The sequence below is a fragment of the Stenella coeruleoalba genome (assembly GCF_951394435.1).
Source record: "Stenella coeruleoalba genome assembly, chromosome: 1".
Taxonomy (NCBI): domain Eukaryota; kingdom Metazoa; phylum Chordata; class Mammalia; order Artiodactyla; family Delphinidae; genus Stenella; species Stenella coeruleoalba.
Genome location: NC_137169.1, coordinates 53408018 through 53421245, shown reverse-complemented (window position 1 = coordinate 53421245; position 13228 = coordinate 53408018). Strand labels below are relative to the sequence as shown.

Below are 13228 nucleotides of genomic sequence, written 5' to 3'. Positions count from 1 at the left end.
TAAAGGAGTTAGGAATGAGAAGATTGAGATCTTGAGAATCTGATTTGGGGGGATTTTTTTTTTCTCTTTTCTGTTCTTTTTTTAACGGAGAGAAATAGGGAAGGAGTTAAATGGATGCTATAGCTTAGGGACTACCGATCGTGCCTGAAACACGTACGGAAAGCCTCTAGGAGAGGGGGAACAGCTGCCCACAGGAAGGCTTACGGTTCGTTAGCTCTGGAGACCAGGAAGGGCAAGGAGTCAGAAAACAAATTACACCAGAAACAGAGATGAGGGAGGCACCGAAACCCTCAGAGAGCCTAAACTGTTGGCTACTGGGTCTCCACTGAGGGCAGGAGCCCCCAAGAAACCCGGTCATTTGGAAGGACCAGAGACACTAAGTCCCAACCTCCTCTGAGGCTAGCGGAGTCAGAGGAACCTCAAGTCGAAAACCTCACCGAAAAACCGAAAACAGAACTGGAGAAATGTAAACAACGTGCAGGAGCCACCAACCGGGAAATGTTCCAGCTCCACCAGCAGCCGCCACAAAAGCAGCCGCCACACACGCAGACGCCCCGACCTCAGCGCCGCAGCTGCAGGCACCTCGAGCTCCCCGGCCACCGTAGTAAGAGAAACGCCCCACCCCCTTCAAACCCAGTAGGTCAGCCACTTCCGGGGCACTAACGCCTATTGATTGGCAGCAACAGTAGCAGCGGCCTACAGGTCCCCGGTCCGTTTACTTCATCCTTTTTTCGTCCTGTTTGCCGCCTCAGACTCTAAGTCACCAATATAGCAAGAGCAGAACCAAGAGAAAGTATCCATCTATAAGCGGTGTCTCCGATAGACAAACTACATTATTCCTGCCATGACTTCCTGCTGAACAATTGGACTTCAACTCCCAGCTTGCCGTGCAACACTACATCTCCTCCAGCGCGGGAACTACAAGATCCAGCATGCACTGCCCCCCTTATTCTTCACTCTGGCCCTGACACCTGCAGACCTCAAAGGCGATTTCAGAGGATTCATTAAATCCTTTAGATTAACGTAGACCTTTCTACCAAGGCCCGCTTTGGTAAAAATACCAGTATTCTCTCCTTTCCTTTTGTGAAGGTATTAAATATCAAGGAATATGTGAGTTCATTTTCCACGTTCAGATTATTTTCCAGAATTGAAACAGGACAGTCTGCAAAGGCTTTTTATGAAATGGAAATTTTTATCCTCATTCATAAGGGGTGTTGAGAGAAATACTAAATTATTGCAAAGTGTAATCCTGTGTCGGTGTCGTTTTTGCAGTACTGCAAGGTTGTGCTGGAACAAGGGCTACCAAACGTGCTCCCGAATTGCATAGGAAATTACAATAAGAGCGAGAAGTGAAAAATTTAACAGTCTGTAGTACCAGACTATGAAACCACAAGGGAAAGAATATCTTTCAGAATACAGAGTTGAAAAGTTCAAAAGTAGATGTGAAAAGCGTTTTCAATTTTTTTATGTGTTTAATGGTTTGAATTATATTTATTATTATTCTCACAAAAACAGGTAACTGCAACTATTTATTTTCTGTTATGCAGTAGGGCCACCAAATAACCTATCATACAAAGGATATAGCAAGATGTAACATTTTTTAGAGTGAGCAAACAAAATAATTGTTTTCTTGCTTGATTGGATAGCCAGTGGTTCCACATTTTAAAATACAGAACTCTGTTTTGATTTCTTAGGGCAGATAACATGCATTTAACAAGATGTCTGGATGCTTTCTTGTTACTTTCATGAAGACTCGGATTACAAGAATGAATGTCTTTTTGTTTTTTTGTTTTTTGTTTTTTTTGCAGTACGCGGGCCTCTCACTGTTGTGGCCTCTCCCGATGCGGAGCACAGGCTCTGGACGCTCAGGCTCAGCGGCCATGGCTCACGGGCCCAGCCGCTCCGCAGCATGTGGGATCTTCCCGGACGGGGGCACGAAGCCGTGTCCCCTGCATCGGCAGGCGGACGCTCGACCACTGCTCCACCAGGGAAGCCCTATTTTATTTTTAATATCATACATTAACAGGACGAGAGAAACAATGCTTTGATTCTTTAAATAGACTACCTGGTATTATACAAAATAAAACTGTATGTATACCACAAACATTGGTAGTCTATGGATTTACAGCAAAAACAAATTTTAATTGGTTAGTAAAACAGTAGAATACTTTCCATTTTTACAACTTCACGTAGAAGTCACACAGGGAAATTATATTCTCTAACATTGGCATGGCATCAGCTACCATACAAACTGCTTTCCAACTCCAGTGTGCTAAATTATGCAGCACAAGCAGGTAAATATTTAAAACCTACGATCATGGAAAACAATCTGCTGCTTTCGATACTCATACACCAAAGCACTGTCTGTGAGAGAAAACATTTTCATCGGAATGATTCAGAGGTAGTAATAAACTATAATTAGGTTATCTGTTATTCATAGGTGTTTGTAGTAAATAAACACGTAATTGGATCCACTTATTAGGGTTGTTATTAAGGAAGCTTTAAAATATGCTAAATATTTGATACACATATTTCTAAAGTGGTTTCAATGATCAATTGTATAAATGAATGTGGGAAAGAGTCTAAAGAGTACATAATTTATGTGACAGACTTTAGTTTTTTAAAAGAGATTCTTGCAGCTGCAGTGCTCAGCAATATTCTCTCCTCTAAATGTGTCTTTGACTTTGCAATTCAGCCAATTGCCAACCACACAGAGTCAAAACTGGACAAGATGTTCATTTCAGTTCAACAAATACATGATAAGTGCTGCTAGGGGCAAAGCACTCTACCTAGGCACTATAGTCTTTCTGAAGCACATACAGTTTTGATAATTAAAAAAGAATTAAAAGGAAGTGAAGATAAGAGAGCTTTATCAGAATGGAAAACAGAAAGTAAAATATGTGTAACATCAACATTTTTTATTATACACACTTTTATTTTTAAACCATGTGAATGCCTTACCTACTCAAAAAACTTTTTAATTAAAAATTAAAAGACCTTTGCAGTGGAATACCTGTGTAAGGGTCACAGCTCTACACTTGGGCAAATTACTCTTCTCTCTGTGTTTCAGTTTCCTCAACTCTACAATAGGACGATAATAAAAGCCGCCATAAAGTATTTAGAACAGGGCTTGGCACATAAAATATTTTTTGAAGGTAAAATTTTAGTCAGGGTGTTGAAAGTTTTAAAAATAAACCATAACCCTATTTTTAGAAAGTACCTAAATAATGTCAATCATACAATTAGTGAAAAATATGCTACTATATTTGAACCAGATAGCATTCTGAGTATTTAGAAACTGTCTTCAACATCAACCTTCAATAATCCCTTATGCATTTGTTTAACTGGAACTCTTTAGTAGTGAATATACTTTCTAAAAGACAGGAGCTACATCTTAAACATCTGTGTCCTGCTCAGCTCTAAGCACCGTACTTTGTACAGAGTAATTAGTTCTCCATCAGTGCTTGTGGGAGTTCATGGTAATGACGGAGGCCCTGAAAACTCCTTTCTCATCCATACATAAGCTATTTTTAACACCCGTGCTTTATTTTTTTTAATATTTATTTATTTATTTGGCTGCCCCGGGTTTTAGTTGCGGTACACGGGATCTTCACTGCCACGTGCAGGATCTTTTCACTGTGGCATGTGGGATCTAGTTCCCTGACCAGGGATTGAACCCGGGCCCCCTGCATTGGGAGTGCAGAGTCTTAACCACTGGACCACCAGGGAAGTCCCTATTATTTTAATTAATAAATCAGATTGTATAATTAAATAACTATTAAAACCAGAATATTTGACTAATAGAATGCTACATTTAAAAACCATGAAAAACAGCAATTCACTGCTTAGTGCGTATATATATTTAAAACATTCGTCTTAAGCATCAAGCCCTTTCCAAAATTCATCATATCCCAGGTGTGTACTTTGAAAACATAGAAGCCATTCTAGTAGCATTGTTTGTGACACAGCTCCAGGTTTTTGCTAGTAAACTTTTAATTCTTAACTTCTACCGAGTATACTTCTTATTCATCTCCCTCCAGGACCCAGAGAAAGATGAAGGTCCTGTTTAATAAGTAAACATGTACCATGTATGACTGATCAGGAACGTTATTTTGAGATAAATTGAACTCAGCCTTGATGAGATGAATACCTTGTGGAAATTATTAAAATTATTTTAAGGAAAACTTGGTGAAAACGTTTTCTCCTTTCCAAGTGAACTTATTTCTATCCCCTCTCCTACATCCTCAAGCTCACTCTTTCCACTGCCCCCTTTGCCTCAGCCTACAAACATGTACTGAATTCCCACAATTCTGAAAGCAACTTCAGCGGACTCAGTTTCCCCCCTACATGCAATATTATTCCATCTTCCTTTTCCTTTCATAACCACACTTCAGCAAGTGCTACAAAGTAAACCTTAGCCTTGAAATGCAGCACAAAATCTATTCACAGCTAATATTTACTGAACACCCAGCACTGTGCTAATTCATGGAAATATGAAAAGAATTCAGAGAAGTAACTTACGGCTCACAGTGTGATAAACATTATGATAGAGGGAAGAACAGGATATTAAGAGAACAAGGAGTGTCAGTTATTCTCAAATTGAGGGATCCTGAAGGAGGAAGTCCTAAGATAACTTAAATGACAAATATAATTAACTAGCTTCAGAAGAGGGAGATTCGACCTGTTTAGGATAACCCAGAAATTTATTATACCTGGAACATGAGAGTTAGGGAGTGGTACTTGTATACTATGATAAGAGTGTTGAACTTTAATCTGGTTATAAAGGAAACCATTTAGGGAATGACATAATTAAATTGCATTTTAGGCTGCTGCTTGCAGGATTATGGAGAATGGCTTGGGCTGGAAAGAACAGTTAGGAGATTGTTTTCATAATTCAGGTTTTAAAAAATGGGAGACCTGAAATAAATAGTAATAAGAGAAGAGCAAAAAACTGGTCAAAGATATTAGGACAATAGAACTAAGAGGAGGGGCGAAGGAGGGAAGAAATCAAAGGAGACTCCCAGGTTTCTGTTTTTTCACTTTTCCACGTGTTGAGTTAGGAATGCTTAAACACCATCAGAGGACTATGCCCAGGAGGCAATTAGATATGGAGCTTAAGAGGAAGATTTGAGCTGAATATATTGCTTTGGGACTCACTAGCTTTAGGTGAGAGTTGAAACCATGGGCGTGGATAAGATTACGAGAGCCAGGTGGATGGGCATCTGAGCTAGTAACCAGGAAGCCAAAAGGTGACAGAAATGAGGGAGGGTGGAGAACAATATATGTAAATATCATGAAATTTTTCAAGGAATGGGATTTTTACATAAAAACAGAGGGTTACTTGTTTAGATGCAACATTGAAGAATAAGGAGAGAGCTGAACTCACCTCTGGACCCGGTGTTCATGAATAAATGAGACCAAAAAGACAAAAGGACATACTTTCAAGAAAGTTGCAGGGGGACAGAATCTTCAGAGAAGTGTCAGCATTTGTTAAGACCAGAAGGTGAGGCAAAAATTCTGTGAGGAGAATCCAGAGGTAGTGAATTAGAGCATCAGAGAAACAATGGAAAGATTTTGAATGGAGAAAAGTAGCAGGAGATTGAGTCATAAGAAAGGAAGTACATGTGAGAACACACAAGAAAGATGATGACCAAGGATGCCAGGAATATGAGGAAGTATTCACTAGCCTCAAGGTCTCAAAACAGAAATCCTATATAAATGTGACGTTCACCCTAACTTGTACAGGTAGACTTCACTAATCTTGACAGCAGAAAGTGTAACTTACTGACTTATACTCACATCTTTCTTTTACAATGGAACCCTAAATCAAACACTGTGGCCCATTTCTCTTGATTTAAGCATGAACATGTGAGATAATTCTTGGCAATGAGATGTGAGGGAAAATCTGCTATGGGGGGCTTCTGGGAAAAGTTTTTCTCTCTAACAAAAAGCAGCACATGCTGTGTACCCACATCATAGCAGCATTATGCACAACCACTAAAAGGTGGACGCAGCCCAAGTGTCCATCAACAGATAAATGGATAAGCAAAATGTGGTGTATGGACATAATGAACTATTACTCCTTAAAAAAGTAGGAAATTCTGACACATGCTACAATATGGATGAAACTTGAGGACATTATACTGAGTGAAATAAGCCAATCACAAAAAGACAAATACAGTTGACCCTAGAACAATGAGGGAGTTAGGGCACCCATCCCCGCGCTTTTGAAAATCTGCACATGTAACTCATAGTCAGCCCTGCATAACCACAGTTCTGCATCCACAGAGTCAGTCAGCCAAGGATTCTGTAGCACTGTAGTATTTGCTATTGAAAAAAATCTGAGTATAAGTGGACCCATTCAGTTTAAACCCATGTTGTTTAGGGGTCAACTGTACTGTAGGATTTCACTTACCTGAGGTACCTAGAGTAGTCACATTCGTAGGGATAGAAAGTAGAATGGTGATTACCAGGGGCTAGGGGGAGGGAGGAATGGAGTCATTACTTAATGGATATAGAGTTTCAGTTTTGTAAGGTAAAATGGATTCTGTAAAATAAAATGGATTCTTTTTTTTTTTTTTTTTTTTCTGGAGCTAGCCATCCTGGGAGGCCTGATTTATTACAAATTCTTTTGCAAGCATTGAACCTCTTACAGGGAAGGGTTTGTGGACCAGAACTTCGACTCTGTGAATTAATGGTGTTAGAGATGTGGTGATGGTTACACAACAATGTGTATGTACTTAGTGTTACTGAACTGTACACTTAAAATGGTTAAAATAGTTAATTTTATGTTATGTGTATTTTACCACAATAAAATAATTGAAGAGAAAAAAAGCAATGAATGCCAAGACCATTCAATGGCCAAAGGATGGTCTCTTCAACAAATAAATAGTGGTGGAACAACTGGGTTTCCACATGCAAAAGAATAAAGTTGGATCCTTACTTCATACCATGTTCAAAAATTAACTCAAAATGGATTAAAGATCTAAATATAAAAGTTTAAATGTTAAAACCCCTAGAGTAAAACATACAGGTATATCTTCATGACTGGGATTTGACAACAGCTTCTTAGATGACACCAAAAGTACAAGCAAGAAAGAAAAAATAGAGAAATCATACTTCACCAAAATTAAAAACTTTCATGCATCCAAGGACACTATGAAGAAAATGAAAAGACAATCCACAGAATGGGAAAAAAATATTTGCAAATTATATATCTGATAAGGGTCTAGTACCCAGAATATATAAAGAACTTAAAGATAGACAACAAAAAGACAATAATCCAATTAAAAGATGGGCAAAAGACTTGAATAGACATTCTCCAAAGGATATGCACAGACGGCCAAAAAGCACATGAAAAGGTGTTCAACATTGTTAATCATATTTTTTATGAAAAAGTGTATTTTATGTTTAAATATACATACATTTAAAGAGTAATATATAATGCTTGAAATTGCAAAATGTTTCTCAGCCACTGTATTAATCATGTATTTTGTATAACAAATTATCCATGTCTTAGTGGTTTTAAAAAACAATATTTATTATCACAATTTTTGTGGGTTAGGAATCTGGTCATGACTTAGCTGGGTCCTCTGCTTCCTGGTCTCTGCCAAGGCTGCAGTCAAGGTCAGCCAAGGTCTGTGATCCCATCTGAAAATATGACTGGGAAAAAATGTGCTTCCAAGTTCATTCAGTGGTTGTTGACAGGATTCAGTTCTTTGCAGGTTGTTGGACTGAGGGCCTTCGTTTCTCGCTGGCTATTGGTCATCGCCTCTCTCAGTTCTTTGCCACTTGAGCCTCTCGAAAAAGCAGCCTGTTTCATCAAAGCATGTGAGCCAAGAAGGCAATAGAGAGAGTCTGCTAGCAAAGTGGAAGTCACACTCTTTTAAAAGCCAATCATGGAAGTGACACCCCATCACTTTTCCTGTGCTCTACTTATTAGAAACAATCTGCCAGGCTGAGCCCACATGCAAGGGGAGATTATTACACAAAGGCATACATACAAGGAGGTGGGGATCACAGTAGGCCATTTTAGAACTATTCACCACAGTCACCATACACAACTGTTGCAAATACCAGGCTAATTCATAATTAACTTGGAACCACACATTGGAATAGGAACAGAAGCAAGAAAATGAATGCCTGGCTCTATTGTGGAATGAGTCTCTGCTATACAGGAATCTATGGCATTCATGCTTTTTGAAACATAAGATTTGACAAGTTGTCTTTTTTCTTACCTAAGTATTTTGCCACTCAAATCCTCTCCATACTCTGAAGCAGTATTTATATTTGATGTTGCTCCCAGCAAATCCCAGAACTTTACAGCATTTGCATATAGCTGCCTTTTGTAGGGCAAAAGATGTGGAGAAGCATTTTCCTGGGACCTGAACAATGTTAGTGACAGGAACAGCTGTTTAGGGTGAAGGGTGGCACCAGGTTAGTGCTGAGAGCCAGTTAGAGAGTGAGAAAGATACTCCTGTGTTTTCAGTATGATTTTTGTGATCATATTACACGTAGAGCCCTCTAAGGCAGGGGTCCCCAACCCCTGGGCCGCAGACCAGTACAGGTCCGCGGCTTGTTAGGAACCGGGCCACACAGCAGGAGGCGAGCAGTGGGCGAGCAATTGAAGCTTCATCAGCCGCTCCCCATCGCTCGAATTACCACCGGAACAATTCCCCACCCCACTCCCCCATCCTCCACCCCCATCTGTGGAAAAATTGTCTTCCATGAAACCAGTCCCTTGTGCCAAAAACTTGGGGACTGCTGCTCTAAGGCATGGTTCCTCTTGCTTGGAGCTAGTGGCAGAACTGATGTATTTAAGGCACCTGAAACCCAGTGGGTAATAAAAGTCATACTCTTTGGCTTGTCTAACATGTCTCAGTTTTCAGATGATTTGAACTTAGATAAGCATGAATTCAAAATTCACATTTTTCTCTCTTTGCTTCTTTTTATTCCTTCCATTCTTTTGAAAGTTACTATTTTTTCCAATTATAAAATAAAATATATATAGATTGTAAATCATTGTAAACTGCCGAAAAGCAGTAAGAAAAAAGAATCACTCAAAATTTCGTTATCTATGGGACTAATTAAACTCAAAAGCTTTTGCACAGCAAAGGAAACCACAAACAAAATGAAAAGACAACCCACAAAGTGGGAGAAAATATTTGCAAATGATGTGACCAACAAGGGATTAGTCTCCAAAATTTATGAACAGCTCATTCAGCTCAATACCATAAAAACAAACAACCCAATTAAAAAATGGGCAGAAGACCTAAATAGATGTTTCTCCAAAGACATACAGGTGGCCAAGAGGCACAAGAAAAGATGCTCAACATCGCTAATTATTAGAGAAATGCAGATCAAATCTACATGAGATATCACCTCACACCACACAGAATGACCATCATCAAAAAATCTACAAAAAATAAATTCTGGAGAGGGTGTGGAGAAAAGGGAACCCTCCTACACTGTTGGTGGGAATGTAAATTGGTACAGCCTCTATGGAGACCAGTATGGAGGGTCCACAAAAGAACTAAAAATAGAGCTACCATATGATCCAGCAATCCCAATCCTGGGCATATATCCATAGAAAGACATGGTTTGAAAGGATACATACACCCCAATGTTCATTGAAGCACTGTTTACAATAGGCAAGGCATGGAAGCAACCTAAATGTCCATCGACAGATGAATGGATAAAGAAGATGTGAGATATATATATATATATATATATATATATATATATATATATATGCAGTGGAATATTACTCAGCCATTAAAAAGAATGAAATAATGCCATTTTCAGCAACATGGATGGACCTGGAAATTATCATACTAAGTAAAGTAAATCAGACAAATATCATATGATATCACTTATATGTGGAATCTTAAAAAAACAAAATAAAGTTACGAATGACCTTATTTACAAAACAGAAACAGACTCACAGACTTAAGAGAATGAACTTACGGTTACCAGGTGGGATGGATGCGGGGGAAGGATAGATTGGGAGTTTGGGACTGACATGTACACACTTCTTTATTTAAAATAGATAACCCAAAAAGCCCTACTGTAAAAATAAATAAATAAATAATTTTTGTTATCTAAAGGTGACCATTGTTGACATTTTGATCTGTATTTCTTGGTATCTTTCCTTCTAAATGTAGTTTTTCATGTGTGTGTTTGACAGAGTTGTGATTACTTTACAAACAATTTTTTATTCAGCTCTTTTCGCTTACCATTAAAACATACAGCACTTTTCCATGTTATTATGAACTGTTTTTAAACATTATATTTTTAAACCTGTGCTCTTTTTTCCACCTTACACTGCTTTCCAGGGAAAAACAACAAGTTAAATACTGCTCATAAACATTACTTCTGTTAAGTCTAAATTTCAGCCTGACCCAATTTCAGATTCTTCTGAATCTAAAATAATCTCTCACTCTCTCTCTCTCTCTCTCTCTCTCTCTCTCTTTCTTTTGATAGAAAACTATTTTGGGTGTTTGGAAACTAAGGAACTCAGTGAGCTTGGAGGAAGAGGAAAGAGTCTAATACCGGCAGTTTGTCACTTGAACCAAAAACCAGAACTCAAACTCTGAATTGGGAGAATGTTCAGAAAGGAACTACTAACTTAATATTAATATTAAATATTGATATCACAAAAAATTTAGTTTTTAAATAAAATTATAAAAAGCTTCAATTTATATATTTTAAAGTAAAAAGACAGCCAGAAGCGACCTCTTGTAATTCTTTTTGACTTCTCTACAGAAACACGAAAGCTGGCAGGGATCTTGTTTATAAAGTCTCAGTACTTAGTTAAAGGATATTATTTACTTAATAATTCACAAAGTTTGTACCTCTGAATGCCAAAAGCCAGTTTTTTAATGAATTTACTCTAGTTTTGAAAATGATTAGACTTTGAGGCATGGCCAGTCACGCACTCAGTTGGTCAGGTGCCTAGGAGAACATGATATTATCTTGCCCTTGAGGAGCTAGAAATCTACTGAGGAAGACAAGTATGTACATACTAAATTATAAAGCAAGGCAGAATGTGAACAGGACTTAATAAAGATACAAAGTCTTATTGTGGCATAGAAGTATGTGTATACTTCAGAATATATATATTCTGATTTTTAAAATAACCCAGGTGTTTGATAAAAATTCAAACATTAAAGAATATATAACACAACCAAAATAATGACCCATAATAACTTGATGTATAATCTTAACGTTTTATGACTATGCTAACATGAAATATTATTATTACAAACAGTTGTTAATGTTAATGAGTATGTCTGGACTGTATACAATGAGCTAGGCATTGTTTTAGATGTTGGGGTTATAGCTGAACAAAAACAGGGATTTCTGTTCAAGGAGCTTACATTTTAGTGGATTGAGACAGAGAATAAACAAAAAATAAAACAAAAATAAATTATGTAGAATGCTAGAAGGTGATAAGTCCTATAGGGAGGTGGAGAGAGGAAGAAATAATAGAGGATGAAAAGAAGGACCAAGAGTCCTGAAGGATGGATTACAATTTTAAAATGGTGGTCAGGGTAGATCTCATTTAGAAGGTGACATGTGAATGAAAATTTAAAGGAGATAAGGGAATGAGGCAAGTAGATATGAGGGAAGAGCATTCAGGTAGAGGGGGCAGGCAGTACAAAAGTCCTAAGGTGGGCATGTGCCTTACCTGTGCACTTTTCTAGTCAGAAAAGATCTTTTAAGTATCTGGAAGCTGACAAGTTTGCAGTGGCTGATACTAGTTTTCCAACATTCTAATTTTCACTTAAACTTAGTGTGGTTTTCCTTGAAGTAACAGGTTCGTTTCACTCATTTTTTAAAAAATTTCTGTCAAATGCCAAATCTAAATAAATGTGGTTTGTCAGTTACTCTTTCATGAAAAAATGGCATTCCAAGAAAAATTGTCTAGTTTAGCTGGCAACTCAAATAATCACACATATGCTCCTCCTCAAGACAACCATCCCACTTTAGTATACATCAGAAGTGCTTTAGTCATACTGCCTATTTTATCACCCAAAATGTTTGCACTTAAGAGGTAAGATTCAGGGACTTCCCTGGTGGCACAGTGGTTAAGAATCCGCCTGCCAATTCAGGCGACACGGGTTTGAGCCCTGGTCCAGGAAGATCACACATGTCGCGGAGCAACTAAGCCCGTGTGCCACAACTACTGAAGCCCGTGTGCCTAGAGTCTGTGCTCTGCAACAAGAGAAAACACCGCAATGAGGGGCCCGCGCACCAAAACGAAGAGTAGCCCCTGCTCGCCACAAGTAGAGAAAGCCTGTGGCGCAGCAACAAAGACCCAACACAGCCAAAAATTAATTAATTAATTAGTCATTTCTACTGCTTCATCAATGACAATTATAAATTAAAGTGGCATTTTTACTTCAAGTTCATGATAGTGGGTAATACAATGGCTGCTAGTAGAGAGACAGTTATTCTATTGTGTCATAAACCCAAATATCTACATATTAATATTCATTTATTTCAGAATAATAATTGCTACTATGTATTGGGTGCCTGTTATTGTGACTGGAGCTTTTACATATGTTATCTCATTCTGCCCTTTTAGTAACTCCTAAAGTTGTAGCTATCACATTCAGACCTAAAGTACCCAGCAGAAGATGGACTATTTTTTGGTGCTGCTTTTTTTGTTGTTGTAGTAAAATACAGATAGCATGAAATTCACCATTTCAACCATTTCAAAATATATAGTTCAGTTCCATTTAGTAAATTCACAGTGTTGTAGAGCCATCACTACTATCTAGTTCCAGAATGTTCTCATCACCCTAAAAAGAAACTTCATACTGATTAAGCAGGCATTCTCTATTTGTCCCTTCCCCGACCCCTGGAAACTACTAGTATACTTTCTGTTTCTATGGATTTGCTTATTCTGGTCATTTCATATAAATGGAATCATACAACACGTGGTCTTCTGTGTCTGGCTTCTTTCACTTAGCATATAGTTTTAAAGGTTCATTCATGATGTAGCATATATCAGTGCTTCATCCCTTTTTATGGCTGAAAAACATTCTGTTGCATGGATATACCACATTTTGCTTATTCATTCATCTCTTGATGGGCATGTGGATTATTTACACTTTTTGGATACGTGAATAATGCTGCAGGGAACATTGGCATACAAGTGTCTGTTTACATCCCTGTTTTCAATTAACTCCACTCCAGATCATATGGTAACTCAATGTTTCAC

General features: G+C 38.1%; 1 protein-coding gene across 4 annotated transcripts in view; it reads right to left on the bottom strand.

Annotated features, from left to right (window-relative positions):
- Positions 1-564, bottom strand: part of ATG4C (autophagy related 4C cysteine peptidase) — a 90695-nt gene extending 90131 nt beyond the window's left edge. For 3 of the 4 annotated variants that reach the window (XR_013828310.1, XR_013828311.1, XM_079921290.1), the window contains exon 1: positions 493-564. The gene's annotated coding sequence lies outside the window, so the exon portion shown is untranslated. Of the gene's footprint in view, positions 1-437 lie in introns of all 4 variants that reach the window. The other variant, XM_079921291.1, reaches the window with a different exon arrangement.
- Positions 565-13228: the final 12664 nt, after the last annotated feature.